This window comes from Thunnus maccoyii, chromosome 11, assembly GCF_910596095.1.
Source record: "Thunnus maccoyii chromosome 11, fThuMac1.1, whole genome shotgun sequence".
Lineage (NCBI taxonomy): Eukaryota > Metazoa > Chordata > Actinopteri > Scombriformes > Scombridae > Thunnus > Thunnus maccoyii.
The window spans coordinates 4,502,187-4,518,401 of record NC_056543.1 but is presented as its reverse complement, the minus strand read 5'-3'; positions in this window follow the sequence as shown (position 1 = coordinate 4,518,401).

The following is a 16,215-nucleotide window of genomic DNA, read 5'->3' as shown; positions in this document are numbered from 1 at the left end:
CAGGTGTGATTCAATGTGATTGCTTCTCTTAGAACAGACATAGATGTTATTAGACATATTGACACACATACGAGAGACAAGCAGCAACACAACAAGACTCAACCCGACCGAATACAATTACTGGAGAGTGAATATAATTTGGACCTGGCTTAAACTGTCCCAGGACACACTGATAACTGGGAACTGAGCTGTTGTGTGTGTTCATGGTAATAAATGAAGATGTCATCCAGTGCAACGGTGTGGTGTGTGGGAAACAATGGAGCTCTATGGCTCAGAGGAATAAGGGACAATACTGGTTAGTAGCATCAGTTCATAGTTGATTTGGATCTTTATTAATGGGATCAGTTTACAGTAAGAAAAACATAGAATATCAACAGACTTATCCTTTAAGTCAGGGTTAGGGCTACTAATAGATATGTAGGATATGGTTAGGTATAGAGAATAAAGGTATAAAGTATACATTATAAGTTTAGTCATCCGAATATGTGTCCATATACTATATATGTTCTTGGTTGTGTCTTGAGGCGGGAGGTTGTCGCACTGTATTTTCTCCAATACAACAGAATGAATACAAGTTGTTAAGTCTAACCGATTGCATCTGACAAAGCGGCCATGTGTTGCTCTCGAGTACACAGATGCATCTGAAATGAATTTAATCAAATGACAGACAGAAACTTAAAATGAAAATATGGTCTGAATTATAAGAGCAAAAAAAAAGAAAAAAAGAATTACCTCTGAGGAAATATCCCAAGTACATCAACCTTTTCACACGTGCAAGCGTACATGTAGCACGTGTGACAAACACACGCACGCAAGCACATTAAATTCCCATCACTCTTCCGTTTATAAGTCACGTCACAGTCCTGCACGATGAGCATGGTAATCACAAGGTGTGGCTGTCAACATCAATAAGAGCCTTCCAGTATGAGGGGCCATTAATACCAAAGTAGCCACTCCGCATGTTGTCAGATATGAATAATGGTTTGCATAACAAATCATTTCGCTGTCTGACAGATATTCCAGCGTCTGCACGGGCAGAGGCTCCGGTTGCAGCACTTTGCTCCCATCAGCGGCCCCGACGCTTGATCAAAGCTGAAGTTGAGGACCGGCGGACGGCGGAATCGGCAAAACAGATTTTCTCCACGCGGATGACACCTTGTTCTGTGGCTACAGAGAAGATAATACAGGAAAAGGTTACGCACTATGGCGACGGAATGAATCACCAGAAGTCATATATAGTTAGTGTCCCACAGCTGGGATATAATGATGTTTTCTAATCATCACCCTGAGGTCGCTGCACCTCATCTCTCACTGATGACATCTCGGTGGCAAATGCAATTTGACCAGAAAACAACAACCTGCATCTCCTGTCATCATGAAACTTTCCACATCAATCTTGCCACAGAACATAGACCGCCATATCTGCCCTCCTATAAACAGAGACAGTCAGGACAACATCTGGACTATTTCACACTATAGTGACCTCTCTAAATGAAATGCTCTGATATGGCTGCTCCTGTGCCGAGAAGGATTATTTTTCTAGCTCTTATTTGAATACAGCCTTTGAAAAAAATGTCATCTTTTCCTCGTGTTCGTGTGTCAGAGTGGTCAGTAGAGGTAGAGGGGTAGAGTCTAAGCGTGTGGTGAACAGGAGAGCTGACACCTGGTGAACGAGAGGGAGAATTGGCAGCGAATCGTAGAGAGAAACCAGGTTATACGCTGCATTGCATGGCCTCGACTGTGACACTCCAGGACGCATATGAAATGGGTCACCGGTGGCCCGAGTGTCTGGAAAGAATTCAAAATCTGTTTGAAGTCTGGTGCAGAGAGAGAATAAACACACAGAGATGAAGTTAACATGTACATATTCCATTTCACAAGTCAATTCTATTTCATGTTCATGCATTTACTGGATTCATTTTCAATTCATTGTCATGTGCTAACCAGCTAAAATAGATATTTTCACTAGCATGAACTTGACTGATTATCTGGCTGTTTGTTAGAAATAAAAAATCCCACCAATAAAAACGTCATAAGTCTTAAGAGGTTATAAAACGTTAGATTAATGGTGTACCAACATTATCATATTTCCAGTAGATAAACTATCTTGATAAATCGTTTAAACCTTCGACATGGCACCAGGACCTGATGGTAACTGACTCTCTGTGCTTTTCTACACTTCCTACACACTGATTGTGTCAGTTTGTTTATACAGTGAAATCATTTGGACTGAAGCCAAATGGCCATCCTCCCAAAACTCCTCCGCCGCAACTTCATCACAGATGCCGGTACAATTTATTTGAAGTCCAAAATACATTTCTTTTTGAGATTTATCAAAATATTTTTTTTTTCTGCCATGTCATATATATAAGGTTTATTATGGAAAGTGTTTCATTTCATTATGTCTCACAATATTTACAATGGTGGATTTATTGAGGATGGATGCATATTCATATCCATATCCGTGATTAACTGGATGTAAAGCATAAAACAACAGAATAAAGCAACAGAGGCGATGGTGGAAACAGCCTGTGTCGTTCTATAAGTTAATCTAGTTGTTGCGTCATTGCACAGATACTTGGTTGTTACATATGTGCAGGAATTTCACTGTTTCATGACACAAAAATGCATCTAATGACTGAGAATAGACCTCATGCAACATGTACGTACTTTGTTTTGCAAGGCGTATTAAGCAGATTCTCTTAACTGTTCTCATCAAATGTGTCATAAATGGCTCGTTTCAGCCTGATGAATGTCACCTGTTCACGAGGAAGTGTCTGTTTGTGAGATTTCATCATTAGTGTAATTGACACCTCTAAAATTCCCACATAAGGCGACCTGTTCCCCTTTGTTTGTGGGCAAGTTTCATTAAAAAATATAAGAACAAGAGGAAGAATTTCATCCCGCAGACCTTTACGTTCCTGTCAGAAATCAACAAAAAAAGATAAATTTAGAGAGCCGGCAGTTGTATTAGTATACCTAAAACAATGACTCATCATCAGAGCGGCGCTGTACCGTGACAGAAATGAGAAATATAGTCTGACATTAAGTTAGATGCTAAAAAAAAAAAAAAAAAAAAAATGTCTTGCTACAGCAAAGCGCTCCGTGACTAATATGAGAGGCAGTCAATTGATGTGACAGTCACAGAGATATTAAGAGGAGAGAATCTTATAGCCGGAGACACGCAGAAAGACCCTGAGGCAGCTGTTTACAACAACTACTGAAATGTAGAATGTAGCTGCTGCACTAAAATGTGACAATAAAGGTTTTAAAATTGAAAAAAAACCTCTCAGTAAACTGGCAATGTTGTTTATTTCAGTTAGTTTCAGTATCATATTTAAACTAATCTGTTTGTATGAGGGCTTGTTGCATTGTCTGCCATTGTTATACGCATATTTGGGCTGAAATATATGGATATCTGGTGTTATATCTGGTGTTCTGGTATGCACATGTGCTTGTGGCAGCTTGTCCTTGCAGCTAGATCCAATAATATGCCAAACATACCTTGAGCAAGGAGGTAAGAATTGCAACAGTTTGACATTTTTAAAGAAAAGAAAACCAGTGAAATCTTTTTTTTGTATGAAAAGAATAAGCTGTTTTATAGCTGTAAGTCTCCAGGTCAGACTTAACTTGACCTTTAATTAAAGAGACATGTTCTCATCACTCCGACATGACCGCTCCTTCAGGATATCAAGGCCGAGGTGGAAGGTTAAGAAACTCTCTCTGGCTGTGGGCTCACACAGAAGTTTCACTCCGTCCCCTGCGTGTCAGCAAATGTCACAGTCACATTCTCTCTCTGCACTCTCTCTTCAGCCTTCAGTCATCCTCTCTTCGCTGCAGTGCATGTCTGTCCTGACATTTACTAAAAATTGGCCTCTGTGAGGTTAAACTCCAGCGACAAAAGTTTTAAAAGTGGAATGCACTACAGCCGTTCAACCCTCATGTACCCAGGATATGAAAGATCAAACCTCGTATAGAGAGTCTCTGGCGTTCTCCATCAATCAAGTGCAGATTTGTACATCCTATTCCGCTTCCTATACTCGGCCTGACGCGATCGAACGGGGAGATTTTGTTTCTGTGTGGTTGCATCAGCTCAGCTTTAATGAGACAGAAAGAGGTGTGCAGGTGCAAGCAGGGGCGGTGGACTGATATTGAAGTCCTCATCAGACCTGGGAGTCAGGAGTCGCTGACTTGGAGGCTTTTTCTTGGTCTATATTGCTGAAACACTGTTATTGCATTTCCCTCTGGAAGCCATATGGATGGACAGCAACCACCCTCCTCTCTCACACACACTCTCAAGGTTTCGGTTGAGCTTACTCCTTCTTCTTCTACTGGTTGATGAGATCACATGTACTCCCACGGTAGCTGATGTAGCAACATGGACTGAAGGGAGAGTGCATTATGAGTGGGAGCTGTATTTGGGTTATATCACGGGAGGTTGTAACAGTGGTGGTCAGTATAAAAAACCCAATTTATTAATTTCCTGGTTTAGTTTTTACTGTTTGGCATTTCTTAGATATGACAGTTGGCTGGAAAGAGAGAGAGGGAGGGAGAGTAAGAGCATGATGCAATGTGAATATTATACATTCAAGACTGGTCTGCACCGCATAGCGCTGCACTCATGTGTACCAGTCATGATACAGAATCAAACAGTATATTTAATGTGATCCAAATTATTCATCTTTCGCTCTCAGGGTTTGAGCGAAAATACATTTACCTATCCATGTCCGAGACTTTCATGCAAAGTAGGGATGCATGATCCAACTTTTTGTCCCCGGATATATACTGTATATTCTAATACCCAGCCAATCAGGTGCTTTTTATTCCCTAAATTTAAACTGTGTAAACCTCTGTGTGTGTGGGAATGAATATAATAATTCCTCTACTGTATGTGTAAGGAAAGGTAAAGCTGTATTATTCACAAACATTCTTTCTTTAGGCTCGTGCAAAGTTTATGAAATTGCAACTTGTCTCATACATGTAACACATGTATGAGACACACAACATTTCTTGAGGTAGAGTTGCAGATTGTGTGCCAATACTGACCTTATTTAGCTGATTGACCAGATGTGACCAACCTGCATTAAATACATCTGCTCATTTGCTGCATTGACCAAACATCGATGAGTAAAGTTAATGTTGATGCTACGTCACCACTTCCTTCACAACTAATGGACGGAGTGTGAAGGCAGTGGTAGGCCTTTACTACTTACATTACATGATCATATAGTTTCTCTACAATTTGATCTCGGCAATATCTGCAGACAAAAAAATTTAAATTTGTCCAACACTTTTGCTTATGATCAAATACCTAAAAAGCATATTAGCATGCTGACATTAGTATTTAACTCAAAAAAAAAAGGCTTGTAATTACATTTAGGGAAGCATTAAGCTGCCGTGTGGTAAGAGAGCAGCGTTGGCTCTGGTCACAGCGGCTGAGCCTTTGTTTGTAAGGTCTGTACTAGTGACTAGGGATGCTCCCTGCGAGGTAGAGTAACCGTAGCAACAAGGTGAGAAGAGTAACCTTGATGGATCCCTTCTCAGCACTCTGTTAGGTGTTAGTGCATGTTACCTGCAGTCAGAGTCCTGAGCCCTTTGATTTCGGTGGAGAAAACCTGATGTAAGGACTCCGGGTTTACATTTTTAGATGAGATGCTGTTTAACACAATATATTTGACCACCCATATTAGATGACCTTATAATATAATACGATGGGTATGCAGTGCATGGACCCCATTGTAATCTGAGTACAGGAAAAAGAGAAATGAATTGTAAAAAATGGAAAAGATTAAATTCTGCTAAAAAAAAAAAAGAGAAAAGATGGATAACCACAAGTGGGAATTAACAGTGGTCAGTGAAATAAATCGGAGGGGGAGTGTCGTTGCTGGTGTCAGGAAATAGTCCGAGGGAGAAAGGAGTAATCTGATTGCAATAGGACATTACTCTCTGCCCGTGTCCTGGAGGAAGAGCAGAAAGCGGCTGTGTCCTCTCTTAAGTCCTCTTCCCATTAGGCCTTGCCTCGTTTGGGAGATTAATAGAAGCTCAGGCGTGAACACTGCCACATTTGTCAGCTGCCTCATCCAATAATATGAGGCTGCAGGCATGCCTTCTCCTACCTCCACTTTAAAAAAGACCTTAAAAGGTCACAGTGGGAAAAATGCAGGGACGTGGAGATGTGAAGAAAAATAGCTACAGAAATGAGCCAAAAATAACAGGAGAGTTCTGAAAGTTAAAGTTACAGGCAGAAAATGCTTTTGTTTGTTTGTCAGCAATCAAAAAAAAAATATATATCAATGATAAAACATCATTACCAGGATAACGTGTTTGTTCGAAAGAGACATCACCGCGCTGTATATCCGAACCCATCTGTCTCATTTGTGGCTTTATCTGCATTCATTAAGAATCGCATAGCGTTTGTTTGATCATGCCATTGTGCTTCGGCGAACGCTGCAATCCAACGTCCTCGGAGAGAGAGAGACACACATCCCAACAGATGTCAAAAGAAAAGAGAGACACAGAAAGCGGATGAAAGTTTGAAAATCCTCTCTGGGATCGCACCGTAACTCACGCTCGACTAGGCTCTGCGATAACTCGTTGCCAGAATGTGTTTCTCTACTGTATGAGCTGTTGTTGATTTTTGGGGGGGGGGTGTGGTGAAGGCTGATGGTGTTGGCTCCATCTCAAGAAGAGGAGGACGGACAGACAGCCATGTTTGTCCCGTCACGCTAACAAACAAACCGTTCGGCCTTGCAGCTCCGTCCGGCCTTGTAGCTCTTCAGAAAGAGTCGACTCCAATTCCGCTCCATCCTGACGCCACACCTCTGGAAAAAAACAACACTTGTTTGCTGAGATATTTAGGGACACCGGCAAGGTGGCCGAGAACAGGATGGGGTTGTTGTTTACCTCCAAAGACCCCTGTGCCGGCCCGGCCACGACGACGGTTGACGTCTGCCAGAGCCTCGAGGAAACACGACAAGGCAGGAAAGAGAAATTTCCCATTAACTCAGGAAATTGGTACAAGCTGTGCCGCCACACAATCCAATCACCTCTCTTATTTTACCGACCGACCAGCCTGACACATGCTAGCGACTCTCGATACTTTGTTTTTTAGCCACCATTACCCCAAATCCCACAACAATTCCTCCCACTTCCTCAACAGGTTTGACTGAGAGACTGTTGTTACAGGACAGAGGAAATATGTAGAAGTATGTCTCCCTCATTTCATTTGTGTTAAAGTTTTGATGTTGCGGCCCTACTTGTGATGTTAGTCGGCTGTTCAGTCATAGTGACTCTGCTGCATTCTTCCTCTTCTGTCTTTTTAAAACACCTGCTTTTGTTACTTGAATTAGCAAAACAATGCAGCAAACAGGACATTTTAGGAACAATGTCCTCAGTGTTAAATGCTTCAAAACAATCCTGAGCTAATGCAGTAAAGGCTAAAGTGCTCTTAATGCACAGACATAAGATTGAAATCAACAAAGCAAATGAGCTCATTTTCTTATTGACCGAAATGTTTAACTATTCCTTTAAAGTACTCAATTAAACTATAGTAAAAAACTATCTCTGCTCTACTCATGACATTGTTTGTAGAGGCAAAGGTTTATTCAAGTGAATTTCTATAGTTTTATATATATATACAGAAAAATTATATACAGTAAATCATTTCCAGAAAACATGTTGTACTTATGCAAAACCTATCTTGGCTTCTTGTCCCTTGTCGCTACATAAACCTCACTACACTGTTTAAAATAATAATGTGTCTCAGAGGAGAACTGGTTTATGCCAATTACACCAAACACAATGAAACCTCTACCGAGCAGTGCCAATAAAGCCTTTAATCCGAATCACTGGAGGAGAATGGCCCACGTAAAGGGTGACATCAGTCTCTCGCTGTGTGCGTCTCCCTCTCTCTCTCTCTCTCTCTTCCTTGTTTCTCAGTTACACACATGTTGAGCCAGTTTCTTAAAAGCACATAAAAAAAAAGTGTTTGCTGACCAAATTGAATGAAATAAGATCAAACTGGCACTGCCAGGCCTTCCCGTCTGTGCCTTACGGTCTGCAAGAGGTGGCTTGTTTAATCTGGGCCTCTGCATGGCATGTTCACAGTATTTTGTTTTCCTTTTCACATGAGCAAAAAGACGTTATGTTGTGCAACTTTTTCTCATTAAAATAATTTACAGATGCAGGCTAACTCAGCCTCTGTATCGAGGTAGCTCATCAAGATGACTGACAGGTGTTTGAGATGACAACTTGAATGAATGAGGAGACAGGATGGCGGGACTAAGAGTAGACTTTCTTGGCTCAAAGAGAAAGCTGCACACAAGGTAAATTCTCAGAAAATAAGCAACTACAGAGAGAACCAGGCCTTCATTTGAAACATGGTGATGAACCGTAGCCTTAATGTTGCTAGGCTAGCAAGTGTCTACAAGCCCGTTCATACTATATCTGTTAGAATCAGTCAGTTCTTAAAGTGTTTGGTTAGCTCAGTTTAACCTCCAGGAGCTTGTAACATTTCTTAAGGCTTGTGTAACGTGTTATAAATTCATGACGAGTGACTTTGCTGCAGAAACTGATTGCGGACTGATCTGTCAGGCAGCCAAGATTTACTGCTGTCATAGATGATAAGGAGCTCAAAAAGACTGTCTGAAGAATGGTATCTGTCGGGAGACAAGTGTTGGAAGTGTTGAAAGAATACTTTCAACACTTCCAAGAGCCTGAGGAGAGAGTGTGAGTGTGAGAGTGTGACTGATAGACAAGATACACAAATATGCGATCTACGTTCTGCTTTAATGGAAGTATTTCACTTTTATGATAGAAAAAGGCTTCCAGGATGAGGACTCTCTTTAGATAAATAGTATCTTATGGAAACTTTCCCAACAGAACAAGTGTGAAAGTGTGTTGTATCTTCAAAAAGTCATTTTCCAAAGACAGGTGTTGGAAAAAGTGGGGGGTTGTTTTATATTTGGGCCAATACGGTAAGTATATTTTATCATATATTATATATTTCACAAAAAGCCTCCTCCATGTTTACTTGTTGTTTCCAAATTTCCTCAAACCTGCTCCCATCACATAACCACAGTCATTCCTCTGCTGCTCAAACGCTGTTTTCATTGTCTAATTACATCCAATAAATTCTCTTTCATGATTTATTTTCTCAACACTTCCTGTATATGTTTCAAATTAATAGCCCACCAGGAGAGAGAGCGATTATACCCTTTGAGCTGCTGGATTTAAAATTGTAATTTGTTTTTTTTAATATGTCAAAGGCTTAAAATGCGTCAATAAAACTCAACAGTTCAACGATCTTCCAGATGTTCCAAGAGGCAGAATCCTCTCGGTGGGCTTTTAATCTGTGACATATGCAAGAAGTGTTGAGTGTCATTGGTAGTAGCTCAACAGCGATAAAAAAAAAAAAATGTTAAAGAAGTGATGGGAAATACTTAGTTAATGAAAGCGTTGTTTTTATAAGAGCAACAGAGCAGTGAGTATAACAATTATTTTATTGTGGAAAATAATGTACATATGCTGAATTTACCATTATAGCAAGAACAAGTAGTTCCACCTGCCGCCTCCCAAACCCACAATGCTTTTTATGTATTCATGTTGCCGTAGTGTTTTTCACCGTTCTGTATAATGACAATTAGAGGACACGAGGATATTTTCAATTTCTAGAAAGTCACGTCTTTGACCTCTACACGGTCTTAAAATGCACCCTGAATTCGCACCTCCCTGTGTAATCTCCATTTAGATTTATTTTTCTTTAATTAACTAACCAACTGCATTCTCACACAGTGGGATGAGATGACTAAGACAAGAATGGGGTCATAGGCCAATGTTGTCACACCATAAAGGAGCTTCCATTTGTATTTCCCCCCCCCTTAAATTACACTCTCTCAATTAAATCCCATTCTTCTTACCCTTGTGTGGTGCCACAGGCTGTGTGTGTGTCTGTGTGTAGGTTTACATTCATGTGTACGTGTGTATGTCTCTGTTTCTATCCGGGCGCTTTAATTAAAAAGCCATGGGAGCAAAGCCGTGGCCATTAATCAAGGGTTCATCCCTCAGCTGCAGAGGTGAAGGGAGCGATGCTCCGCTTCCTGACAGCAGCAACAGAGGGTGACATCAGCCCACGGTTTCTTTGGGAAGAATTGGCAGGCTGATGAGGGAGCAGGGTCAGAAAAAAAAAAAAAAGAACAGTAGTGGAGATCAAAGAGGACATGACGGTTGTGAGGCAAAATATTAATTTGACTTGTATGACAGTGGTTGTTGAGGATGTAGGGCAGGCAGTTCACATTACTCAACAGAGAAGAGGAAAAGCCATTACACATTACCTGATTGTCATACATGCGTACACTTTAATCACAAATATTAAGGTATCCAGATGTTTAGTCTCTCTATTTAGCATTTATAATTAGTCTACAAACTGGTAATACATGGTTTATAACACACCATCATGTAGTTATAAGCAGACTGAATGTATTTATTGACAACTATAATTCCCCCTGCATGCACCCATGATTGGAGGCTGTTGTATTATCAGATAACGAATGATAATACAGTAAAAAACAGCTGTAATAACCTGAAATATCATTACACATTGATACATTAATAAACACTTTAAAATGCAAATATATCTACTTAGAACTACATTATAGGGTGTTATAAACTATTTTTAATGTTTGTATACTACTCATAAATGCTAAATGAAGGGATATACAGGGAAGTATTACCAATTCTGCTTTATTACAAACTGTCTTTGCTATTTGTTATGATAATATTGTACTCCACCTACAGCTCAACCTGCAAAAAATTGAAAAATACATTGTGAAGAGCAAAAAATTTAAATGTCACCCTGGATGACAAACTGCCACCAGCAAACATCGCAGCAGCAGCAGCAGCAGCAGCAGCTTGCTTCTGTAGCTTCTTCCTGTATAACATCCTCTCTAGGTGACCCAGGTGCTCATCTCTCGCCCAGACTACTGCATCTCCTTTGTCGCCTACATCCTGCTGCCTGACCTCTGCAGCTAGTGGAGGTAGCTCTCTGTTGCAGCTCGCACCCAGTTTTAGACTCTTGTTCCAGCCTACAGGGCAGTGAAGGGAGATTCAAGATGCAAGGAACGTTATTGTCTGTCACATAAAAACAGAAATCCCTCCACAATTAGCTGTTCCTTCCTTCGTTCAAACGTGGACAAACCCGACACTCCAGTGCAAACACAGCCCGGCAGACTGGTGGACCCTGTGGTGGCTTATCTCGGTCAAGGTGGCGTGGTTATAATGACGACCTACGGGTGCAGGGAAGAAATTGTCCAAGTAGTTATATAACTTGACAGCTTGATGAAGAACTTTCATACAGAAACATACCAACAGTATAACTTTGTACAAAGACTTTTTGTTTTGATAGTTTAACTGCATGAGTGTCACCTCATTAAATAAAAAAGTCACATCTAAGTCGCATCGTAGCAATAAATAACATGACTTGCTCTGACCTTTAACACAACCAGACAGATAATGTCTGCAAAAGTAATTTTTTGTGGTTTATTTACCGAGCATATATGACATTCAAACAGCACAAATCCATCTATGATCTAGAGCTGCTCGTCCTTTATGCAGGTTTGCAGGAGCTCATGTCAGACAGTGGACGAGAGGAGGGGTTCACACTGGACAGGCTGCCTGTTGACCCAACCACCACTGACCTTTGAACCATGAACCTTCTTGCTGTGAGGCTATAGTGCTTACTCATGCACCACATTTCAAATAAAATCAAGGGGAAAGAGGTGCAGTGGGGCAAGCAGACAATGCTGATCAGTGATTGGTTGGTTAAATGCAGCTGACTCATGCATCACACACTTCAAGCTCATTAGTTAACCAAACCAATTTGCATAACAACAGCGAACTAAATATAAAAATTATGTAAAAATGATGTAACAACAGTTTATGGCAGTACAATATACCATAACTCCTGAAATAAGATACGCATTATAAAACATCTGGCTGCAACATTCAGTCTATCAGACGATATAACAACACAGACAAAACAACTGAAGTAATAAAATCCACAAAATCAAATCAATAAAAATAAGAGTGAAGTTTAATCTGGAATCAATACAAGTAATCTTTGATATATATGATGTACTTCTTTTTATATCATTATAAACTTTCTTTAAATTAAACAGCTCATTAAATAATAATAATAATAATAATTGTAAATTAGATAGGCATTCTTTTCTAAATCACTTTTTTTGCGAGGGAAGACTTCCAGCTGCTGCTACTACTTGTAGTTTTTGCAGAGTTTGGAGCTACGTGACCTTTTAACTTACTGGTTTGATTTTTTTTCTTATAAATGTGGTCACACTGTACAAATTGCATTCACACCTGGCTGAGATCCTATCGCAAATACGAGCCTGACCGCCTCCAAATGTGGTGAAGCTGATCCGATCTCAATGAGTGCATTTAGTCCTGCATTAACATGTGTTTTTCCTTATCCAGATAACATATCCAGATACAGATCGTGTTTTATCGCCAGGTGTAAATGGGGTATTAAAATGCAGTTCTGGTTCTCCACCTACTGAGATCTCACTCACCCACTGTGATTACTGCAGCCTCCAGAGCAGCTGTGCTTCAGAAAGAAGTGTTTGTATGACTACAACTCAACAAATCTGAATGGGTTTTAAGAAAAGGTTGCCTGAATGTCTAGAGAGTAAAAGAATTTTTAAGGACAGGTTCACAGTTTTTCAAGTCTGTCTTAAAACAACAGTCAGGTGTTCATATGAACACTGAAAGAGGTTTGTCTCGCTGTAATCATTCCTCCTGTTCATACTGGCTATTAAAAGATCCCATTCATGTGCTTTCAATGTAAGTGATGGAGGCCAAAATCCACAGTGTGTCCACACAGTCATTTAAAAGTTGATGTGAAGCTTGTAAGTAAATCTATTGAAGACCAATCAGCTCTGAGTCTAAACTTAATTTATGGTCTTCTCGTTAGCGCAGGTAGTCTTGCTTTTAATTTGACAAGTTTACATTATTAATTATTAAAAGTGATGTGCTGTTGTGTGTAGCTTTGTGTGAGCTAACTCCGTTGCAGTGTATCTTTTATGTTAAAAACTGTACTCCGTCCCAATAAATAAATACAATCAGATAAACTTTTAAATACATTTTTGCACAGAAGGAGGACTGTGGATTTTATCTCCCATCACTTCCATTGTAAGTGCATTATGAAGGGATCTTCTAATGGTCAGTATGAACAGGAGGAATGATTACAGCAAGAAAAACCTATTTCAGGGTTCACTTTAGCACATGGCTTTTGTTTTAACTTGAAAAACTGTGAAAACGTCCTTTAATTGTCTTTGTGCAATAACCCAGCTTGTCAGACCCGGATGAGATATGAGCACTATAAAGATGAGCTGAGGAAGTGACGGCGGTAAATCCGGCCCTTTAGAACCGACTTCCCTTCTATTGTGCCCCTTATGAGTGTTGGTATCAAGCTAGCGTGTGACACAGGGTGGCCTCAACGTGTCGCACAGCTATCCCATTGATCTGCCAAGGCGAACAGTAATTACCACTAATACCAGTCAGAGGACATGGCAATTTGTGTCATGTCTCTCCCAGGCTCCCATAGGCCATTATCTGCTGGTTCATTAAGGAGGAAGACAGTCCCAGCCTGACCCCACGGCTTGGTGAGTGTTGAGTGAAGTGACAGGACACAGGGAGCTAAGCTAAGCATGAAACGTCCACTGAGCTAAACCAGCTGTGACATGTAGTGCAGATGTGGGAGTCCCATTCTGTTCTGACTGCACCTTTTCTCCAGACGCTGAAAAAAAAGAAATGTCAGCCACCAAAGAATGCTTTGGGGGTGATAGCTTGTTGTCTTGTGGTTTTGATCCTTGGATATAGCCTGTAATTTTATCATTTCAGCAGTATTAACAGTGCAGGGTAAGTGCATGTAAAAGTATTGCTGCAGCAGCTAAAACTGTACACTCAGCCTGGCTGTTTTTACAGGAGAACTGCAAAAAAAAAAAATAATTGCCAACTTGAACATTCCTGTAAAGCTGTGAGAGCAGAGTTGGACCGAGTTGAGTTTTCGACTGATGAACTGGCATGAAGTGTTTCCCACTGTTGATGTAATGGAAGTAAGGATTTTACTCAACCAACTCGAGGGTGTCGAGGTGCCAAACGTGGGTGAGGGAAGAAATTCAAATGCTATTCTTTTGAAAGAAAAATAGATGCTCTTCTCTTTGATTTTCACCTGCAGTAGTAAGAAGCAACACTCATCAATACCCAGTTAATGTATGAGAAGCGGTGGGATTGACCTTTTGTTCAGGAATTATTGATCGCTGTTGCGGGTTATACTTGTTTGTACTACAGAAAGAATACAAGAAAACAGCAGAATATTAAGGATGCAGTAAGTGTTTGATATAAAAGATGTATTATTTTCCATTGGTGGAGTGTCAGTGTTCATTAAATCGTCTTTGCTCCGGTCGCCTGTGCAAGTAATTCTGCCTGCAGAACGCCCTCCAGACTGAGATCACACCTTTACTCTGTCAGAGTGTGAAGCCTGCCTCCCACTGCTCCAAAAAGGTCAGTTCATCAAATTTCAAAAATTTAAAAACACTCTTACCTCTACTGGTATTTTAGCCATGTGGAGTAGTTTTTGTCACGGATGTCTCTTTCTAGTGATTTCTGCTTCCTTGTTAATTTAATAAAGGTGAAGAGTGCTCTCAGCATTAAAAAAATTACATTCAAATTGTTTTAGGGCATCGATCCTATGCATATATTAATGTTCACACCAAACCAATCATCAACTGACCCCTACCAGTAACTACCTACAACTATAATTGAATGACATTTAAATTATTAGCACTTCAAGTATTTACTGTTCAGTATTACATCTAATAGCACTACTGGACAGGGGTGGGCGAAGCACAAATAGTGGGTTTTTTATGAACATTTATTTCATACAAATATTTTAAAAATTATTTGTTTTTGGGGAAAAAAACAGCGTGCAGGTCAGTTACATTACTATCTCAGTGTCTCTCCTCTGCTCCACTGTTACGTCTATCAGCAGGTCTCAATGAGGGGAGTCACATCCACCTGCTACATGATGCACGTTTCCTTATTTGGACATCAGTCCTGGAGTTGGGGGTGTTCCCCAGAGATAAAACTGAACTACTGACACATACAAAGTGCTCCCAAGAGACTCTCCATAACCTGTTGTTCCCCTTCTCCTTTCCACAAAGTTAGATTGTAAACAATAGGCAGTAAATGAAAAGTGCAAAGCAATAATCACCTTTTAAGTTCTTCCCTACACGTTTCACACTGTGCTGTCTCTGTGTTATAGGTGTATAAATACCTACAGGTCTTTCTGCTGAATAGCTAACACCATGATCTGGGAAACTCAAGTCTGAGACCCGGTGTGGGAACCTCCTTCGTAAGGTAGTTTATTCATAAAACATTCATTTTAACACGCTAATATCCTAAAATTTAAAGTGTAATAAAGACACAAACAGGGTTTTTCCACTTTTATTCAAATACAAATACAAATATAAATCATTTAGTTGCCTCAACAAATACAGATACAAATACAGATACTGGGCTCTCTGCACATCCCTGGTACTGAACAGGAAAACGTTAGCAAAAAGGCTTTAAACTCAGGGGTAACATTAACTGCTAGTTAGCCAGCACTGTTGATTATTTAATATTAAGTCAAGAAAGCTCACATTCTCAACATGTAGATGCTTTTTTTTACTGACACTATTTGGCTCTTGTCTTGATTTACTTTTTGACAAAAACAATAACTCAGCTGCTCATAATAGCAGAGGACAACAGGCTAACATCAATGTTAGTTGTGGGTTATAGTTAAAAACACTGATGCTAAAGTCACTTTAATTTGGGAGATACTGAAGCTTGAAGTAATTTACAAATCAGTTCAGTTCAATAAAGTCACAGTGTTTTATGAGCTGAGATTGGTTTTAATGACTCACACTGAGGTTGACGACGATTCTACACGACTTCCAGCTGCAGCTGAACTCTGCTGATACTACACAGAGCTTTCTAGCTGGAAGATACCAAGAAGCATCAACAGAGGGGGGGGGTCTGTGTGTAGCAGGAGTTAAATACAAATAAAAATATACAGAAGAGTGACTTTTGTTTCTATATTATATTATATATTATTATAAATATAGCTGATTAAAAACATTAAACATCAACCTGGATTATACA